The 22869-nt window shown below is 38.5% G+C and overlaps 1 long non-coding RNA gene across 1 annotated transcript; it reads right to left on the bottom strand.

Moving 5' to 3' along the window:
* Window positions 1-13481: 13481 nt before the first annotated feature.
* LOC140501408 (uncharacterized) lies at window positions 13482-17812 on the bottom strand. The gene is made up of 2 exons (XR_011966173.1): window positions 17247-17812; window positions 13482-14546 (listed from the first exon to the last, which is right to left on the bottom strand). It is a non-coding gene; the product is annotated as an uncharacterized lncRNA (long non-coding RNA).
* Between the last annotated feature and the right edge of the window lie 5057 nt (window positions 17813-22869).

A 22869-nucleotide genomic window follows, 5' to 3' on the forward strand; every position in this document is an offset into this window, starting at 1 on the left:
AAAGGAGACTTTTAATGAGGGATGGAGTAAAAACAAATAAAGAACCATAAACAGAAGAAAACAGGATAGAGGGAAATATATAGTTAGTAACTATAACTGTGAATGTGAATTGGATAAACTCACCCATAAAAAGGAAGTGGACAGCAGAATGGATGAGAAACCAGAATCCCACAATATGTTGTTTACAGGAACATTTGAAAGGAAAAGACATACACAGAGTTAATATAAAGGGCTGGGGCAGACTCTATTACACCTCAGCAAAATAACAAAAGGTAAGGATAACATTTATGATATCAGACAAAGTAAAAGCAAGAAGGTGGTGGTCCTTCGTTTTTGAAGAGGACCAAAATGACATCACCATAATAAACTGAAGTTTCAGTGTGTCAACTGTGGCTAATCAGACCAATATGAGCTCGGAATGCTCTACCACAGGCTGGGCACAGATAGCCCATATGAATTTTTGGGGTGGATATTCCAAATTTGCACATCCTATGTTTACTTTGTGTTCTCTCAATTCTGTTTTGCTCATAGAGCACAGCACTCTTTCTTATGTGGGCATGCCGTGCTGAGCAGTCCTGTGCGAATGTCTCCCATGTTACACAGTCAAATCCAAAGTTCTTGAGAGAGAACTTCAGAGTGTCCTTGTATTGCTTCTTCTGACCACCTTGTGATAGCCTGCCCCATTTGCATTCTCCATAAAATAGTTTTTTTTGGCAACTGTATACGTATATGTATATGTATATATATATTAATTAATTTATTTAACTTTTAACATTCATTTTCACAAAATTTTGGGTGCCAAATTTTCTCCCCATTTGTTCCCTCCCCCACCCCAAAACACTGAGCATTCTAATTGCCCCTATCACCAATCTGCCCTCTCTTCTATCATCCCTCCCTTCTCTTGTCCCCATCTTCTCTTTTGTCCTGTAGGGCCAGGTAACTTTCTATACCCCTTTGCCTGTAATTCTTATCTCCTAGTAGCAAGAACAGTACTCAACAGTTGTTCCTAAAACTTTGAGTTCCAACTTCTCTTCATCCCTCCCTCCCCACCCATTCCCTTTGGGAAGGCAAGCAATTCAATATAGCCCATATCTGTGTAGTTTTGCAAATGACTTCCATAATAGTGGTGTTGTGTAAGACTAACTATATTTCCCTCCATCCTATCCTGCCCCCCATTTCATCTATTCTCTCTTTTGATCCTGTCCCTCCCCAAGAGTGTTGACTGCTAATTGCTCCCTCCTCCCATTGCCCTCCTTTCCATCATCCCCCGCACCCTGCTTATCCCCTTCTCCCCCACTTTCCTATATTGTAAGATAGGTTTTCATACCAAAATGAGTGTGTATTTTATTCCTTCCTTTAGTCGAAAGTGATGAGAGAAAGCTTCATGTTTTTTCTCTAACTCCCCCCTTTTTCCTTAAACTGAAAAGTCTTTTACTTGCCTCTTTCATGAGAGAAAATTTGCTCCATTCCATTTCTCCCTTTCTCCTCTCAATATATTTCTCTCTCACCCCTTAATTTCATTTTTTTAAGCTATGATCCCATTCTATGCAATTCACCCTGTGCTCTCTCTCTCTCTCTCTCTCTCTCTCTCTGGGTGTGTGTGTGTGTGTGTGTGTGTGTGTGTGTGTGTGTGTGTGTGTGTGTGTGTGTGTGTGTGTGTGTAGGGTTGTTCTGATATAGATTCCTGGGCAATATGAAGGTGTAGATCCCCAGATGTTTAAAGGTAATTAATCTGCATTTAGCTCCTGAGGATTACTATATCCAACCAGACGGACCACTGATTTTTAAAAGTTTGTGAGAGATTCAAAATTTAAATATCATATGGTATACTAAGCCTGACCTCCAGTTGAGTTACATATTAGGTCCACATTACAATCTCCACAAAGAAATTCTAGCATTCAGAAGCCCTAAAAATAAGCTATAATTGGAGATGGTTTGCTCAGTGGCATAGTTCAAAACCCCAGGCATCTGCAAGTATTCAAAGGGAAGAAAAGATGTAGAAGGGAGTGCACACCACTTGGGGTACTAGGAATAGTAGGCAAATAAAAGAGACTTCTGAACATTACTTTCAGTGATGAGTGTGTGTATGTGTGTGTGTGTGTGTGTGTGTGTGTGTGTGTGTGTGTGTGTGTGTATTGGGGGTTATTATCACAACGTGATTAGAAAGTAGATTTGGCGAAGGTATATATATATTACTATGCTTTTCTCCATTGGCACTAGTTTTTATTGTAGTACTCGTCTACAAAATCGTTTGCCTCCCAGGATTAGAAACAGGGACAATGGTAATAATGGAAAGATTGACATTTCCATTTTAAAATGGTCTGCCTAAAAGCAAATGGTATACAAAGTTCTACCCTCTATACAACAATTTCTTCCTGAGGTACATAGAAATCATCCTCTGTAGTGTTGTATTTGGTACTGCAAAAATGAGATCAGTAAAGGTGCAATTATCTTCTCTTAGTCCTAAATTAACCCACCATAGGTGTAAAATTGGCAATTAGACAAATAACTGTACTTGGGACTTACAGTTTTGAGCTAATCTAATAGAATACCCTTGAAAATTGGACTCAGCTATTTGTCATAAGAGAAATATAAAACATATGTGTAATCCTTTTTATTTTAGTTGTTAAATGTTATTTTCTCTGTTCATATGTACTTAAGGGAGAAAGCTTTGTTTTTCATCTCTCATAACCAAAACTATTGAACTTTTCTGTGTACTTAACTCTCTGGGGTCTAACACATGGGTCCAATATATTCTCTCTGTTTTTGGACAGCTGAGTTTAGCTCTTGCCAGAGGTTACAAATGCGTTTGTAGTTTTCATACTACCTTTTGTTTCCCAACTTCCTAACATTACTTCCTATCAGGCAATTGCTTTTTAAGAGTGATTCAGGGTTGAAGTTGAGATTCAGGACTGAATAGATTTATCAGAAGTAATTATAAGTTTATAGTAGGAACTGAGAGACAGGTGAGAACAAACATTTATTTAATAATGAGGTCAACAGAATGCTTGATAGAGACAAAACATAGAAATAATAATGGCAAAACAGAAAAAAAGGCAGTTCTAGATAAAAAAAAAGTGTGCCATACGTAACTTCTGTGGGCACTTTCACCATCCCAAATTCTCAGAAAGTATCTTTCAGAAGACATAGGCTCTAGTTTTAAGACACTCTGTGGGGCTGTGGCCATGTAGCATTAGATCATGAGCCCATAATGATGTATTTATCTTTAATAGTCATATAGAAGAGAAGATTGATTGTTATCAAGTTTAAGAATATGGCATAGTAAGAATAGTAGCAATAAATATTTCTCACATAATCCAGGATCAAAATCTCTCATAAATATGCATAACATCAATGAAAATGAGATATACATGAATGAAATAATGAGGACATATAGAAAATATGCTTAGCCAGGGCTAGTACAATGAAGTCTCTGGAAAAAGATCATATGACCTTTGAAATTCCTAAGTGACAAAAATCATTAGCACTATTTAATTCTGTTTTCATTTTGTGTATGTGTTTGTGCAAATCTTGACATTCTCTGCTTTCTTTTTTTCTGATGCAAGACAGGAGAGATTTTCTGTGTGCCCCATTTTTTTTTCCTTTTTCTAAAAGAGCTAGGGTGGGGGAAGGGAAAGCTTAGATTAGATAAGAAGGCATGGCTGCATCAGTTCCTACCAGAGGAAGAGATCATAGAGGATTATATCTAATGCAGAAGATGGAGGAAGGAGAGACCAGAACTGTGATGTGTCCAGGAGCTGTCTAGCAGAGCAACATCTATGGGATTATTAGTCTGCAGATTAATATCTGATGGAGAGGCATCCTGAAGTTACTCAGATTATTAGCTTCCAGTGGAGACTCTTTGATAAACAGTGAACAGACACTTGTAAGAGGAGTACAATGACATCTTTTGGTCATGCCATAAATTAAAAAAAAAAAGAAATCTTCAACTGGTACAAATGAGGCTCATCTGTAGTGTGAAAATAGGATACCTTGAACTTTGAACTTTCTACACAGCCACAGAGTGTTAACTACTGGTTGAATAGAGAAAAGGATAAGGGTGGCAATGTGTTCATTGAAAGGAAGAATGATCTGCTGTATTACGAGATTTCTAGACCATATCACAGAATTTGATAATGAGGAGACCACAATAGTCTTCTAGTCCAATCCTTATATGAAAGCAGGGCAGCTAGGTGGTGCAGTGCATAGAGCATCACTGCAGGAGTCAGGAGGACCTGAGTTCAAATCTCACCTCAAACACTTGATACTCACTAGCTGTATGACCTTTGGCAAGTCACTTAACTCCAATTACCTCATCCTGGGTCCTCTCCAGTCATCCTGATGAATATCTGGTCACTGGATTCAGATGGCTCTGGAGGAAAAATGAGGTTGGTGACCTGCATAGCTTTCCTTCACTCAAAACAAAGTCAAGTGCAAGTCATGTCATCATATCTCTGATGACATGGTCCTCTTTGGCAAGGAAGGACAAGCACACATACTATATGAAAGCAATCTCTACAATAATGCACCTAGCAAGTGCTTTTTCAGGTTCTACTCATAGCCCTCTAGGAGGGGAAATGTACTAGCTGCAGAGGTGGCCCATTACACTTCTGGATACCTCTAATTGCTTGAAGATTTTTTTTTTAATATCAAACCTACATTGCCCTCTGCATCATTCATCTCTTGTTCCTGATTCTAACTTCTGGGACTCAGCAAAGCAAATCAAATTCCTTCTTCCCCCGACAGCCTATCAAGTACTGGGAATGGCTACCATGTCTCCCAAATTTTCCCTTCTCCAGGATAAATATTGTGAGTTCCTCTAACCACTCTTTGTGGATTCAAAGACTTTTGCCATCCTAGTTACCTTTTTTCTTTAGCTTCCCTTTCCAGTCAAAGCTGAATTTGAGATTTATTATTCCTGAATCTATATTCATTTCAGTGGACAATGACAAATTCTTCTACTCATTGCTTGTTACCTGGCATTTACCTCAAACTTGTGCGTATTAAAGAAACAAATAACCAACTTATTTGGATATTTTCTTCTGTATTTGCACTGTCTTAGTCCAATCTCATTTTTTTTCCCTTCTCACTGGTACTATTTCATATCCTGAAGTAAGAATGACATTATTTCATATCTCCTATCCTTTCTAGGCTACTTTCTCCTATAGCATTTTAATTCATAGATTACTATCTTTCCTCTGAAGCCTTTAAAATCTGCTTATTCCAAATCTAAGGCATGTCAAATTAGGCCCAAATTTTCTGCCTTTTCTATCACAAAATCTAGGAGATAGTGCTCACTCCCACTCCCTCCCTCAAAATTCACTTAATCCCCATATTCATGACTATTTCATCCACATTAGGGTGACTCATAACCAATATTGAATTTTTCCTTGTTCACTCCTCCACTTTTTTTTTTACCAGAGTAATTTTACTAATTTGCTTTTAAAATTAAGACAGGAAACATAACATTATTTTAGTTGTATTAGCACAATATATTTCAGATCTGTATTATGGTAGAAAATAGGAAAGGAAAGAAAATTTGGAGATAGGAGAGACAGGCAGGTAGAAGGAGAGAATGAAAGAAATAGAGAAAGACACAGAAGCATTTAGGAAGGAGAACCTATGCATTCATAATTCAATTTGCCTGAAAGTGTGGAAACTATTTTAATGTTTGTTGAGAGCCCGGAGAGTTACATGTTTATTGTATTTTAAACCGTTTTTCTATTTTTGAAAAAAAAAATGACAGCAGTCTTGTGACATTTGGTTTACTTTATGTAATTGAGTTTGTTAGATACATGTCCAGAAGTTTGATTCTTGTTTACTTCAAGATGAGCACCCCTTCCAATCCCTCACTCTAGGTTAATCTTCCATCATTTTTTCCTTCCTAGTTTTTTTTTCTCTTACTTTTATAAATCTATATAGGAAAGCAATATAGCCATGATTCTTTAGATTCTTTTTTTAAATTAATTTATTTAACTTTTAACATTCATTTTCACAAAATTTTGGGTTCCAAATTTTCTTCCCATTTCTCCCCTCCCCCACCCCAAAACACCAAGCATTCTAACTGCCCCTATCACCAATCTGCCCTCTCTTCTATCATCCCTCCCTTCTCTTGTCCCCATCTTCTCTTTTGTCCTGTAGTGCCAGATAAATTTCTATACCCCATTCCCTGTATTTGTTATTTTCTAGTAGTAACAACACTACTCGACAGTTGTTCCTAAAACTTTGACTTCCAACTTCTCTTCATCCCTCCCTACCCACCCATTCCCTTTGGGAAGCAAGCAATTCAATATAGGCCATATCTGTGTAGTTTGGCAAATGACTTCCATGATAGTCGTGTTGTGTAAGACTAACTATATTTCCTTCCATCCTATCCTGTCCCCCATTGCTTCTGTTCTCTCTTTTGATCCTGTCTCTCCCCAAGAGTGTTACCCTCAAATTGCTCCCTCCTTCCATTGCCCTCCTTTCCATCCTCCCCCCACCCTGCTTATCCCCTTCTCCCCCACTTTCCTGTATTAAGATAGGTTTTCATACCAAAATGATTGTGCATTTTATTTTTTATTTTAGTCGAATGTGATGAAAGTAAGCTTCATGTTTTTCTCTCACTTCCCCTCTTTTTCTCTCCACTGAAAAGTCTTTTACTTGCCTCTTTTATGAGAGATAATTTGCCCCATTCCATTTCTCCCTTTCTCCTCCCAATGTTTCTCTCTCACTGATTAATTTCATTCTTTTAAGATATGATACCCCATCCTATTCAACTCACTCTGTGCTCTGTGTGTCTGTGTGTAATCCCACCAACTGCCCAGATACTGAAAAGTTTTGAGAGTTATAAATATTATCATTCCATGTAGGAATGTAAACAGTTCAACTTTGGTAAGTCCCTTATGACTTCTCTTTGCTGTTTACCTTTTCATGCTTCTCTTCATTATTGTGTTTGAAGGTCAAATTTTCTTTTCAACTCTTGTCTTTTCATCAAGAATGCTTGAAAGTCCTCTATTTCATTGAAAAACCATTTTTCCCCTGAAGTATTATACTCAGTTTTGCTGGGTAGGTGATTCTTGGTTTTCATCCTAGTTCCTTTGATTTCTGGAATATCATATCCCATGCCCTTCAATTCCTTAATGTAGAAGCGGCTAGGTCTTGTGTTATCCTGATTGTATTTCCACAACACTTGAATTGTTTCTTTCTAGCTGCTTGCAATATTTTCTACTTGACCAGGAAACTCTGGAATTTGGCCACAATGTTCCTAGGAGTTTCTTTTTTTGGATCTCTTTCAGGTGGTGATAGGTGGATTCCTTGAATACTTATTTTGCCCTCTGGTTCTAGAATATCAGGGCAGTTTTCCTTGATAATTTCATGAAAGATGATGTCTAGGCTCTTTTTTTGATTATGGCTTTCAGGTAGTCCCATAATTTTTAAATTGTCTCTCCTGGATCTATTTTCCAGGTCAGTTATTTTTCCAATGAGATATTTCACATTATCTGCCATTTTTTCATTCTTTTGGTTTTGTTTTGTGATTTCTTGGTTTCTCATAAAATCATTAGCCTCCATCTGTTCCATTCTAATTTTGAAAGAACTATTTTCTTCAGTGAGCTTTTGGACCTCCTTTTCCATTTGGCTAATTCTGCTTTTTAAAGCATTTTTCTTCTCATTGGCTTTTTGAACCTCTTTCGCCAATCGAGTTAGCCTATTTTTCAAGGTGTTATTTTCTTCAGCATTTTTTTGGGTCTCCTTTAGCAAGGTGTTGACCTGCTTTTCATCCTTTTTTTGCTTCTCTCTCATTTCTCTTCCCAGTTTTTCCTCCACCTCTAACTTGATTTTCAAAATCCTTTTTGAGCTCTTCCATGCCCTGAGCCCATTGAATATTTATTTTGAATGTTTGGGATACAGAAGCCTTGACATTTTTGTCTTACCCTGATGCTAAGCATTGTTCTTCCTCATCTGAAAGGATGGCGGGAGATATCTGTTCACCAAGAAAGTAACCTTCTATCGTCTTATTTTTTTCCCCATTTTTGGGCATTTTCCCAACCAGTTACTTGACTTTTGGGTCCTTTGTCAACAGTAGTGTATACTGTGGGAATCTGTGAGATCTCAGTTTCTCCAAGGTGGTACAATGAAGCATATACTGGTCTGGACACAGAGAGGGATTTTTATGCCCAGAATTTTAACAGTTATCTCTCCACAGCCACCTGGCCTCCAGTTCCCAAGTCAGCACTGGGGGCTGATTTTCAGATAATCTGGATAGGCAGGGTTGCCATTCATTTGGAGACAAAGACCAGCTCCACCTGAGCCTCCACCCAGGCCTGAGGTAAGACTCAGCTGTTCAGTGCCCCCAGGAGTTTTTACACTCCAACAACGGAGCTTCCATATGGGCTGCTGTGCGGGCTCTGTGGCTGCTGCCTGCTTCCAGAGCTATGGGAAGGCCTTTCTCCCTTACTGGATAGCTGATAAAACCCTGTCACTGACCTTTGGTGTCTGTGGGCTGAGGGATCTGAGGCCCCGCTACTGAGACTGGAGATTCTGGTCCCCGAGGTGTCTTTCTCCCAGAGTTTCATTGCACCACACACCACTTGGCCAAGGTTGGGCTGGGCTGCGCTCTCAGCTCTGTGTCTGGAGCAGCTGACATTTCCGTGGGCCTTTCAGGTTACTGTGGGCTGGAAATCTCCTCCACTGTGTTGTTCTCCACTTCTGCTTCTCCAAAATTTGTTGAGAGTCCTTCTCTACAAGTATTTTATGGGCTGTGGGGAGGACCCTGCATTAAGTGTGTCTTTCTAGTTCGCCATCTTGGCTCCACCCCCCCACTCCTCCACTTTTTGAAAGATTCAGTTATCGCTAAAATAAATGAAAAAGTTATCAATGTCTTTCCTTTTGTCAGTGAAGAAAATACAACAGATATTTGGACTATTGTACTCTTCCATTTATCTCATCTCCTATTTCTCTTCTCAGGTTGTGATCTGTTTTGCAAAGTTTTCATCTATTTTCTCTTTCTCCCTAGGTGGTGTATAGTATACTCAAATTTAAAAAAAAAATCTATTTCGTTTTTCTTTCAAATTGTCCTTTATCCAGATACTCTCCTTTATATTCCATCCATCTAGCCCATGTGTTTCCTGTTATGATTATAATATTCTTAATATGCAGCATTATCCCACCTATTCATATTCTTTAATCAAGTTCATGATTAATTCATATACTTTGACCACTTTTCTGTTGGATTGAGGTCTAGCATTTGATCTTAGTGGTTGTGTGTATGCATATATGTTTTATACACTCACATACACCCATATGTTTATATACATGTGGGTGTATGTGTGTATATAAAATCTAATTGTACCATTTTCCTTTACATTTATCCACAGTAATACTTCCATTCTCAAACATCTTGGTTAGAATTGTCTTCTCTCTTTCTTCTCAGATCTCTTTTTATCTCACTGAAATTTTTCTTCTATTTCATATTGTTGTTGTTGTTGTTCAGCTTTTTTAGTCATGTCTGACACTTTGTAACCCCATTTTGGGTTTTCTTAGCGAAGATATTGGAGTGGTTTGCAATTTCCTTCTACAGTGGATTAAGGCAAACAGAGGTTAAGGAACGTGCATGGTGTATGTGTATAGCTAGTAAGTATCTGAAGACAGATTTGAACTCAGGTAGTCTTGATTTGAGGCCCAATGCTCTATCTATTGCAAGATTAAGTTGCTCCCTCTATTTTCTGCAAGGATACTTTATTATCCCTAAACATTAGGAAAGTGGAGACACATTCTTTGAGTCTGTCCACCTTCTTCTATAGGAGTTAAAAAAGACTATTTTTGGAATCCAAATAATCCTTCATTTATGTAAGGAAGATAAAGAACACATATTTGATACCTCACCACACATTTTTTCCTGCTTTTCAAAATGATTGACATTTTCATTCTTAAGGAAAAAAAAGAAACTGTTTTGTGTGCTTATACTTCACCTCTAAGCATCTGCTTAAACATATTACAGCAAATAATTACTTCTTAATATGACAGTCCCCTCATCTTCTTTCTCCTAGTGTCAATTCCACAGCCTCTTATACTCTCTTTTCAGTCTTATAACCTCCTGTTTATGCCATCAATTCTTCCACCCACTAATACACTATCAATTTTTTTTTTGCCATCAAATTTTTCCACTTAGCTTTTTCTCCTTACCCTGCCGTACTATGCTTCTTATCTTTTTCTTAAGCCCACTGTATCTATTCATATTCCATTCCCCAATCTTCTTCAATTCTCCTTTTCTATCCTCCTTAATTATTTTTGGTCCTTCCTTGTCATTTTAAGAGTAGAATATAAACAAGGTTTAGGGCTTATTATTGCTTTCCTTTGAGTCTTCTTAAATTTCTCCAAAATTTTGCTCAATATTTTTCCCCTAAATTCAACTTTTACATATTTCATTAGTTGAAATTCTTCCAAGTCAAATAGGCAATTTCTTGCTATATCACATTAAACTCAAATATTAATTAATCTCAACTCTTTTTCTGATCTTTCACCTCCTTTAGTGCTTAAGAGTAATCAAGCATTCCCCAGAAAAAACCTACTCCTGTTGTCATTGCTGTTGTACGTGGCTGGACCAGACAGGTTTATGTGCTACTATCCAAGGATGGCACTAACTGAACCTTTTGAAATAATCATCTACAGTCAAAGTTCCAGTAGCTCCACCCTTGTTAGCCAATGAACTTCTATTAAACATCTACCATGTACCAGGCCAAATGGAATACAAAGAAGGGAGGGGGGAATTGTCACATTTTTTACTTCCAAACAGGTCACAGTGTAATAAGAGAGATAATATATAAACAATAGTAAACAAAAAAGATAAATTATAGATTACCTCAGAGGCAAGGCACTAAGATTAAGGAAAACAGAGAAAGTGACTTACAGAAAGCAAAATTTTATTTTGATTCAAAGGAAATCAGGAAAACTAGGAGGTAGAGATGAGAAGGGACAGTTTTTTAGCCATAGGATAAAAATACTGACTGGCTCACCCATATTAGCATTTTCAAAAGAAACTAATGCCATAGACAAGGAAATTATATAAAAATGAAAGTATTCCTCACAAGTTGTTCTTAGGCAGAGTATGAAGAATATTATTAACGTTATTAATGCATGTATAAGAAGTTACATGAATCCTATTACTAAAGATTTGTGTGAATATATGTATATATATGAGGAGAACAGGTTGGTGAGACACTGGAGTAGAGACAAATAAGTGGTCCATTAATGCCCCCAAAATATGACAAGGATATAAGAAAATTGGCTAGCACAATGAAAAGATATTCTATAGAAGATTTATAAACACAGAATAAGTTCCAACCCCATTGGGTGGGTGAAATCAAGAGTCTTTCAAAAAATGGTTTCCAGAAACTACTTATTGTCACATGTATTCTGGCAAAAAAAAACCAGTTTCTTGGGTAACTTCAGATTATTGATACAATGATTGCTTATTAGATACTACTCTTTAAGATAAATATTGATACTTATAAAGTACTTTGTAAAGTTCCTTCAAACTATTTTGATACTTATATCATTGCTATTAAGGGTATACTACATGTATTAATCACCCACATTTTAGAAAGAGTACTCCCAACATTTGAGTGACTTAAGTAATTTAATTTTGTCACCCAACTAGTAAACGTCAGAAGTATGAATTAAATTTCTGTCTCTCCTGACCCTAATTTCCAATCTTCTGTCTTCAAACAACTAAGTTTCTCCCACCCACCCCAATCTTCTTTTTTTGAGTCTATCAGTGGAGAATATAGAGAGACACTCTGATGCAAAGAATCACAGGGAAGCAAACAACTAGGACCTTGATATCATTCAGTAGGAGGAATGGCTGAAGGAATTGTATATGTTTAGCCTTTAGGAGTAAAGAAACAAGTGGAACATGATAGTATTTTTCAAGTATTTAAAATGCTCTACTATAGAAGAGAAATTATCATTGTACTACTTGATCCTAAAGTGTAGAATAGATGAAAGTAAGAAAGAGGGAGGTTTCAGTTTGATGAAGGAAACATTTCCAAAGAATTAAACCTCTATCATACTGGCATGGGTTATCTAGCTCTGTCCAAAGCAAGAAATTATTCTGCAACATCTCTGACTAGTGGTCATGGAATCTCCCCTGGAAAGTATGCATAGATAGAATACCATTTCTTTAGGTTCCATATTGACACAGGTTAAATTAACAGGAACGTTTCCTTCATATTGAGCTGAAAGCTGTTGTTATAATTTATCACCGGGTCCCAGTTCTTATATTGGGAACAAAATTAAAGAAATTTTACCTCCTTTCCACCTTACAGGTTTTAGATAATAGTATTGGAACTTTGAGGAAGCTAGGTGGTTCAATAAATAGTGTTAGACCTGTAGTCAGGAAGAATTCATGTTTGACCTTAGACACTTCTAAATTTTGCTGACATACCACTAGTTATGTGATGCTGGACAGATCATTTAAACTTTACCTGTCTCAATTTCCTTAAATATAAAATGGGAATGATAAAAACCCTACCTCTCAGGGTTGTTGAGAGGATAAAATGGCTTATTAATAAATATTTTACCAACTTAAAAGTGCTACGTCAAAACTAGTTATTATAATATTATATTAAAATAAATTATAACAAAAGCATATATTATTATGCTATCTTATGTTATTATAATACAATGTGATCATTTTAGTATGTCATAGCATATAATTTATTATAAATTTATAATATATAATATAGTATATTAAAGACAGGTAAATGGCACAATGGATACAACATTGGGTGTATAGTCAGGAAGACCTGAATTCCAATGCAATCTCAGATACTCACTAGCTATGTAACCTTGCACAAATCACCTAACCTCCATTTGCCTCAGTTTCCTTATGTGTAAAATGATAACATCTACCTTATGGAATTGTTGTGAGTTCAAATGAGATAATATTTTTTAAAGTGCTTAGCATGGTACCTGGCAAGTAGTAGGAATCATATAAATGCATATGCACTCCCCCATTATAGATTTAGAGATAGGAGAAATCTTAGAAGCTATGTAATATTTTACATATAGAGAAAGTAAGGTCTGAAGAGCTTGAATAGCTTTGCTAAGGCGGTTCCAGTAATGCCTGGTAGGAGAGATTTTACCCAGATCCTCTGACTGAATTCACCACCTTTCTATCACACCACAGTCAACTAAGACAGGAGAATAAACTGAAGCAGATGCATGAGCTTTTCCTGGCAATACCATGATGATGAAGGCAAATTCAAGGACTCTAGCTTGTGTTTGTGTGGATTGTAAATGTGGCAGGCAGTAAGATGCACTAGAAAACTTGTGGAATTTATGGTCACAGGATGCTTGGGGCAAGTCATTTCATTCTTCAGCTTTAGTTTCTGCTATGATAACAGCATAGCACACCGAGAGGAATAAGTCTTACGCCTGACCAGCAGGCTGCTCGTCCTCCTGTGGAGCTCGTGAGTAAAAGAATGAGACTGGAGAGTGGGTCATGAAGCAACTCCCATTTATTTAAGCAAGCCCTCTGATTATATAGTCTCTGCCAGCCAGCCCAATGAACCATAATAACACACACAAACAAAACTGAAACTATAGTAATGAACACAAGCTGGAACTATAGTAACAAACACAAACCTGGGGTGGGGCCATTCCTTCCAGCGCCATCTTGTTCACCCTTCCCTGCTCCGGACTCTGTTTACCAAATGTCTGTCAGTGTGGCATCCCAGATGGCGTGGTGGTCAGCGCCCCTTACAACTCCCCCTTTTTGTTTTAGACCCGATGACCTTCACGGGTTTGTACATCTCTCAACTTGAATTGATTTTCAGTAAGCATCCTCATTGTATCTTTTACAGTTCGTAGGGCACATTTGAGACATGCTGGTGTAAGACATATAACAATCAAGATAACAATACCTTCTGACAATAATGGACCTAGCCAATTAAACAATGAGATGGAATGACCAAAAAGTTGCATCATGTCCTAAACAAAATTTTCAGGTATTAACTTTTTTGTCCCTTGAGTATTTATATCCAATGCCAATTTTTCCAACAGTTTCGTTTCACTTAAAATATTGGCGAGTGTTAAACCATGCAACTGAGCTCTTATTTCTTCCCAATTAAATTCAGTATCATTATACAATTTGTTCATCATACAAAAATGATGGTATCTGTAATCACATCTTAAAGCCAATTGTGTTTCTATGGCCTGCAGTACATCTCCAATAGCTATTACATCATTTTATAACATTAGAACAGCCTGATAGAATTCATGATCCATCCTCAATTGTTCCCTAAATCCCACTGATACATTATTTGTACAAACACCAAGGATAGCCCTTCACCAGTCCTGTAAAGTTGAAATGTCTACTAATGTCCAAAGGTCCAATACTGGTCCTCGGCCTGGCTCACTGTTAGAAGCAGTAACATGCAACTGACTAATTTAATGGCTCAGGCGTTGTAGTTTCCTCTTCTTTCTCTGGCAGAATCCCTGTGATTTCTTCCTGATGCTGTACGATCCATAGTATTTTCACTGGTACCCAGATCTCCTTGTCTCCTCTAAAGATACAAGCATACCCAAGTTAGTATGGTATGTGTTCTAGCAGTCAGTCTGAGCCGACCATGTATTTCATGGCAGGTGTAAGACAATGCTCATCGAATTTTAAAAATTGATTGTGTAAAGTGCTAATTTCAATTGACTGAAAAATTAAATGTGTATAGTGCCAGTGCTAATTTCCAAAAATTGATTGTGTGCCGTGAACCTGTGATTGTGTGCAGTGGACCTGGGTCCCGAATCTCCCCCTTTTTGTTTTTGGACATATTGTTTTGTGGTGCAGTTCGCACTTTCTATGGCTTGACCTGTGGGGTTATAGGGGACCCCAGTCACATGAGAGATTTTGAATTCTGAAAGGAATTTTTAGAAGGCTGAAGCAGTGTATGTTGGCCCATTATCTGTCTTTAATAGTCGTTGGATGCCACGGGCAGCAAAACATTGAAGCATATGACTACACACGTCCTTAATTGACTCTCTGGTGTGAAGCATACTTCCTACATTTTGGGCACGGTGTGGTTGGTCTCCTTCTAAAAGTTGGTCTATTTCCCTGGCCCTGCAATCTCTTTCTCTCCTCTTAGTTGTTTCTACAGTCCCTCTTGTAATGCCCTATTTGTTCACATGGAAAACATCTCACCTTTGTTCTAGCCAGTTTCAACCTTAAGCTTAGCAATATGCTCCTTCAGGGTCCTATTCATCCTTCTACCTGGCCTGAATTCTAGGGTCCAAGTGCATGTACTCAAGCACTCCACCCTGTCTCCCTTTAAGCAGATGGGACCCAACATATTTTGGGATAAGGGATGAAGGTCTCGGCTTCTGAAACTGCTTCCTGCTGAGACTGGACATAGAGCTGACCCTGCCTCACAGGGTCCCAACATTGGAGGGGTTAGGTCTTTAAGTGATATTACAATTCTCGAGAAAGGGACGTCTCTCCACCTGGTGGAGGGAGGCAACTTACAAAAACAGAAGCACAATTTTTATACCCTAACACAGAGAATCCAACTTAATTGCTCATGTGGCTTTAGAAAAGAGTTGAGATTTGAGTAACTTTTGGGTACCTTCCAAGTTTCAGCTATAGCCCACAGCACTTTCACAAAGAAAGCTGGTAGCTGGTAAGGGTGGCGGGGGGGGAACCAACCAACCGTCCACAAGCCCTGGATACCTGAAACTCAGGTATCTAAGGAGAGAGACCTTATGGAAGAGAAATTTTATTTAGCCACTATGCAAGTACTATAACAAACCAAATTCTTAGGTATTACAGAATTCCTAAATATAAAACATCTTTGACTCTGTTTGAATTCAGATAGGAGTGAAATTTTCCAGTCATGCAGTATCTGTATTATAGCCAGACTCAGGAACAATCAGGTGGGAAACATTCCTTTATAAAAGGACACAGTGGGGAAACTGACCAGGAGAATCCCATCCTAGATTGAGTCTAGAATTGTCCCCTCGTTGTTTCCTCTCCAGATACAATTTCACCTGATAACAGTACAGGATGAAGGATCACAGCCTCTCTGAGTAACTTCTGGCATATTATTTCAGATACTGATTTAATGCAGACGACTATACCCAAATTCAAACTTAAACAAAAATATTTATGGTCCCAAATGCTTTTACCTTAAACAGCAAATTTCACTAATCCCAACTTAAAGCCAAATACAGTTATTTGTATTCTATGGAGTTGAAATAAGCTATGAAGATTAACAGGACTCACATACATAAGAGATTTCATTTAAGATCCTTCCTTCTCAAATTTAAAACTTGTGCTGATATAAAAGTCAATTGTTACAACTTTTGAACAAGTCACATCATTATTTATGAATTATACAAGTCAAACAATTTTCTTAGGACTGATGACCGTGTCCACATGAAAGGAGCCTTGGCAGTTTTACAAAATAAAAGGAATTGGCATGGATCCCATGTCTGCCAACCCCAAATATATAGGAGGACTGTTCTGAATGGGCAGAACCAGTCTAAATAAATTATTACTCCATTCATTTCTTTCCACACATAGTAATCCATTAACAATTTTAAGTTTAGCACTAAAACAGCAGCTTTTTAGCTGTAACTTTTTAACAGGCAAAGGTGAAAATACCTGGTTTTCTAAATACATAACTTTTCCAACATCTTTTAGTTTCAACAAAATACAGATTACAAATTGCTTTCTCTAACACCATTTCTGGATTATAGAGTAAAATAAAAATCTTGATGGTTCTAACTTTTACTCAAGAAAATTTCACATCTGTGGCCACTCCTTAAAAATGTTTTTGAAAGAAAAAGTTGTGAAACTGCAAGTGGAAGTGAGGGAGACTCTGGAACAAAGTCCAGTGGCTCCTAGTCTTCTCCTTTCCACCTGGGAGTTTCAAAGCTTTATCTCTGAGGTGTCTTTTTTCTTTCCTCAGTAGGTTTCTCAGTTTATCAGTTAGCTCTTTAACACTGTCCTGCAAATCCTACACCATCTGTCTGTTCTACCATCTCTCTTCTAAGTTTGGATATGTGGGTGCTGGCTGCCTTTCTGTGCTATTGTCCCTTGTACTACTCTCTGACTCTGACGGGGCTGTCTGTGAGGATGTGATGAATGTTCTCATTTGCACTGCCTTGCCACCATATTCCTCTTTGAACACATTCTTCAGCATGTTATATAGAAAGAATGTGTACTGACCCTGACTCAACTTTTGTGAGCTTTGCCCCATTTCAATTTTACTCACAGTTACACCTCGTCTCACTCAAGCTGAATGTGCGTGTCTTCTCCTGCGTCCGCTTCTCAGACCCACTTTCTGGAGGAACTCGGTGAGGCAGACAGGCTACAGTTTCCTGTTGTGCTCAGGTATCCACTTTTGACCCTGTCCTGATAGCTCCTTCACACTGTCTAGGCTTCTGGAGAGCCTGACTCACTCAGGGGGTTCCTGAGGGACCTGACTCCCTCGGCTGAGTTTCCTGAGGGACCTGACTTCCCTCAGCTGAGTTTCTTAAGGGACCTGACTTCCCTTGGCTGAGCTTCCTGCTCCTTCCCCCTGCTTGTGGCCCCAGTTTGGGTGTCAAGTTGCTATTGGCCCCAGTTTGGGTGCCAAGTTGTTATTGCCCCAGTTTGGACGCTAAGTTGCTATGGTAACGGCATAGCACACCGAGAGGAACAAGTCTTACGGCTGACCAGCAGGCTGCTCGTCTTCCTGTGGAGCTCGTGAGTAAAAGAATGAGGTGGGAGAGCGGGTCATGAAGCAACTCTCATTTATTCAAGCAAGCCCTCTGATTATATAGTCTCTGCCAGCCAGCCCAATGAACCATGATAACACACACAAACAAACCTGAAACTACAGTAATGAACACAAGCTGGAACTATAGTAACAAACACAAACCAGGGGTGGGGCCATTCCTTCCAGCACCATCTTGTTCACCCTTCTCTGCTCCGTACTCAGTTTACCAAATGTCCGTCAGTGTGGCGTCCCAGATGGCGTGGTGGTCAGCGCCCCTTACAAGTTTCTTTATAAAATGAGACAACTGAAGTAGATGATCTATTAGGACTCCTTATGTTTTAGATCTTATGGACAAGGAAGAATATTTAAAGGTATTCTTGGTCATTCTTGAATTAATCACAAAAATGGATTAAAGAAAACAGTGATATTCAATTTAACCATTAGTGTAATTTTAAACAATAAAATTGTAAATATTAGTATTTTGTTTTCTATAGATGGGGGAGGCATTTGCAATTATTATAAAGTCAACAAAGCCAAAGCACCTGTTACAAGCTAGAATTGGAAGGTCAAATGACAGGAGTGAGTAATTAGAAGCAAATACTTTTGAGGAGGGACAGGGTCAAAAGAGACAATAGAATAAATGGGGAGCAAGATAGGATGGAGAGAAATATAGTTAGTCTTTCACATCATGACTTATGCAAGTCTTTTTCATGACTTCACATGAATAACCTACATCAAATTGATTGCCTAGTCAGTGGGAATGAGTGGGAAGGAGGAAGGGAGAAAAGTTGTAACTCAAAGTTTTAAAAATGAATGTTAAATTTCTTTTACATGTAACTGGGAAGTAAGACATACAGGTAATTGGGTATAGACATCTATCTTGCCTTACAAGAAAATAGAGGGGAAAGAGATGAGAGAAGGGAGAAGTGTGATAGAAAGGAGGGCAGATTGATGGAAGAGGTAATCTGAATGAACAATCTCTTGAGGTGGGCTGAGGGGAGAAATATGGAGAACTCAAAATCTTGGGGAAGTGAATGTTGAAAACTAAAAATAAATCAATTTTAAAAAATAGAATATTTTGGATCTCCTTAATGTATACTGCAGCAAAGCATCTCCTGGCACTCTATTAGAAGTTATGGAAATAGGTGGGCTAAACAATAGAAAGATTTACATGGATTCATACCCAGCCTGAACTCAAAAGCAGTCATTAATAGATATCAGAATCGATATAGTTGGATTATTCTAGTTATGTATGCTTAGCCCTGTGCTTTTTAACATTCTTATCAGTAATTTGGATAAGGGAATAACCCTCACATTTATCAAATTTTCAATAAGGGAGATTCAAGATAAATTAGATTATACTCTTACAAGGAAAATTCTTTTGTGGGGATTTTGCCTGATTAGGGAAGCAAAACTTAGGACAAAGAGAATTAAAAAGAGTTTTAGAAAAGTACATCAGGGTAGCAACACATTGATGGGCTGATCACTGGAGATCAGTAATGGCTTTAAAATGGATCCAGCTTTTATTGATAACTCTTGTAATGAGATAAAGACTATTCAGATAAGTCCATGTCAGTAAAAGTGGATGGGACACTGCATTTCAGTTTCTCCTCAGTTGCTATACATACAAACAGGTATGTAATGACTTGGTGCATGACAAACACTGAGAAATACAAAGCTACAGAATGGTAATGCCTTCCCCAGCCCTGACTGACAAGCAAGTCTGGGAACAATGAAACACCAAGTTAGCATAACTTGCAATAACACAAGAGATGACAGTTGGAATCCAGAAAGTCATTGGTAGTTTGAATTGAATTGTAGGCTGAATCTAATAAGATGGCACACAGTAAGTATGATAGTAATCTCTTACCCTTGTGCTCAAAAAAAAAGTTTTAATAGTTATAGTTAGCCACATGTTTCTCTTAAAAAAATGTGAAAGTTTGCCATACTGCAAGATCTAAATAGTGACTATTTCTCTTGCATCCAGGAACCCTGAGGATCTTCCCCTCCCAGTCTGATAAATGATTTTTTTTAATTAAATGGGTCATCCCTTTAGTAACTACTTTTTTAATGTTTATTTTTATTTTTCAACATTCATTTACAAAAAATTTTGAGTTCTAAATTTTCTCCCTATCTCTCCCCTTGCCCACCCCATAATGCCTTGCATTCTGTTTACCTCTTCGCTCATTATGCCTTCCCTTCTATAACACCCCTCCCTTCCTTTATCCCCATCTTCTCTCTTTTCTTGTAGGGCAAGATGGATTTCTATATCCCATTACCTGTATTTCCTATTTCCCAGTTGTATGCAAAAACAATTCTCAAGATTCCTTCCTAAAACTTTGAGTTCCAAAGTCTCTCCCTCCCTCCCTCCCCACCCATCTCCATTGAGAAGACAAGCAATTAAACATTGGACATATATGTGTAGTTTTGCAAAGACTTCCATAAGAATCATGTTGTGTAAGACTATCTATATTTTCTTCCATCCTATCCTGCCCCCTTTTATTCTATTTTCTCTTTTGACCTTGTCCCTGCCCAAAAGTGTTTACTTCTAATTACTCCTTTCTGCCATTTGCTCTCCCTTCTATCATCTCCCTCACCCACCTTGTCCTCTTCTCCCCTACTTTCCTGTAGTGTAAGATAGATTTTCATTCCAAATTGAGTGAGCATGTAGAGAGTAAGCTTCACTTTTTCCCTCTCACCTCCTCCCTTTTCTCCTCCATTGCAAAAGTTTTTCCAGGGATGGTCTGAGGAAGCAGCAACATGACGGCATAGCTGCTTGTGAGAGTCAAGCAGAATCCAGAGAGTGAGAGCTGCAGACAGAACCTCAGATATCTCTACAGCAGCTGCGACTGAGACTTTCAGCCCACAGATAAAATGTCTGTAAGTCACCTACTTGAACTTTTGGGAGCCAAAATGACAGAGTTATCAGTAAATGCTTTCTCCTCCTCCCTTTGTTGACCTTGAAAGAACCAAAAAACATTTTCCCCCCAAAATCCTGTATCACCAGGATCAGCAGAAGGGGCAAACAGTCTCATAGCACCTGAGGCTAGGAAAATCACTAAGGAGGATTCCTCTTACTTTGGCACAGGACCAGAGACCCAGGGGGGTGGAGCCTTGCACCAGGGCATCAGGTGTGCCTCAGGGGAAACAGGAAGACAATACAGCAGCCAGGATCACCAAGCACTGAGATTGCCTCGGATGTTCCTCTACCCATAATCTATAATTGAATGGATCTGGTATTAAGCTTACAAATCTTTTGACTATAGGAAATTGCTACCAAGAGTAGGAACATTGCAGGGAAACAATATCTCCCCAACTTCCTGTCTATTCCAGGCAGGAATACATTGTTCACTTGCATTCAGTCAGGCTTAAAGTCTGCCAGGTGTCAGTGGGGAAATTGAGTCTGGAGAATCCTACCTCAGCCCATGCTGAACAGCTGCTCTCCCACTCTTCCCTTGAGATCACCTATGCAGTTCATACCAGCATCTCATGAACATACTGGCATCATGTAATGGAGGCTTGGATCGCCTTTCTTGCTTCCCATACCTGCAGTTAGACTCAGAAGAACAGTCACTTAGTAGTCCCATAGCATCTAAAAATGGCAAGTTCCTATAACCAGGTTTAAAATATGATTATAGTTTCGCTTTGGCTAAGGAACATCTTTTAGGGAAGTCTTAAGTGGCTTACATATCTTTCTATACATGTTCTAGTTCCTGATTAAATGGCAATCATAAAAACAAATTTACCATTAAAACCTTGACTTTTCCATCAATGCCAGATTTTATCAGAGGTTACCTTCCCCTTGGAAAGTTAGCCTGAAATTCTTCTCTCTAAACTAAAGATGTCATTGATTTATTATCAGTAATTAATTCAGTCTATTGTTTTAATATTAATTGCTTTTACCTCACTTTGTAACATGACCAATTTTTCTCCCCATCACCCCCCTCCCCCCCACTTCCTAATACCTTGCATTGTGGTTGCTCCTTTCCTCAATGTACCCTCCCCTCCATCACATCCCACCCCTGTCCTATCCCCATCTTTTCTCTTCTATTGCAGGGCAAGATAAATTTCCATACCCCATCCCTGTAATTCTTATTTCCCGATTATATGCAGTAAAAATTCTCAACATTTGTTTCTCTTACTTTGAATTCCAACTTCTCTCCCTCCCCCCTCCCTCCCCAGCCCCATTAAGAAGAGAAACAATTCAATACAGATTAAACTTAGTTACCTCAGGGTGTTTATGAGGAGACCTTCAATAATGGATTGGGGCTCCTGCCTGCTTTGGGAGCCCCTGTCCACTGCTGCCTCTGCTGCTGCCTCCAGAGGGGGCCTGAGTTATGGGGACATCCTGCTCCCCTCTTGGCTGCCCAAAAAGACCCTCTCTCTGACCTTTGGTGCCTGTGGGTGGAGGAACCTGAACTGCCGATGGAGATTCTGTCACTGAAGCCTGCTCAGATCTGCTTCTCTTGGTGCTGTGCAGCCAAGGCAGCGCTGGGCTCTGCTCCGGGGGTGGTGCGAGACAGACCTTTGGTATCAGTTTTTCAGGTCTCTCTGGAACAGAAATCTCCTCCACTCCATTGTTCTGTGGTTTCTGCTGCTCAAGAATTTGTTGGGAGATCTTCTTTACAGGTATTTTATGGGCTGTGGGTTAGGATTTAGCATATATGTGTCTTTCTACTCCGTCATCTTGGCTCCTCCGAGACTATTATTTTAAAAAGGAAAATTAAACAAATGGAAAAGGAAGCACAAAACCTAATTGGGAAAACTGGACAAATGGAAAAGGAAGTACAAAAACTAACTGGAGAAAATAATTCCTTAAAAGGAACAATTGGACAGATGGAAAAGAAGATGCAAAAGTTAACTGATGAGAACAATTTAACAAAAATTAGAATTGGACAAGTAGAAGCTAATGACTCTATGAGACATCAAGAACCAGTCAAACAAAATCTAAAGAAAAAAAAGATAGAAGAAAATGTAAATTATTTAATTGGAAAAACAACTGACCTAGAAAACAGATCCAGGAGAGAAAAATTAAGAATTATTGACGTACCAGCAATCATGATGTAATAAAGAGTCTGGATAATATCTTTGAAGAAATCATAAAAGAAAACTGTGAAGGGCTAGGTCCAGAGGGCAA

The sequence above is a fragment of the Notamacropus eugenii genome, chromosome 4 (assembly GCF_028372415.1).
Source record: "Notamacropus eugenii isolate mMacEug1 chromosome 4, mMacEug1.pri_v2, whole genome shotgun sequence".
Lineage (NCBI taxonomy): Eukaryota > Metazoa > Chordata > Mammalia > Diprotodontia > Macropodidae > Notamacropus > Notamacropus eugenii.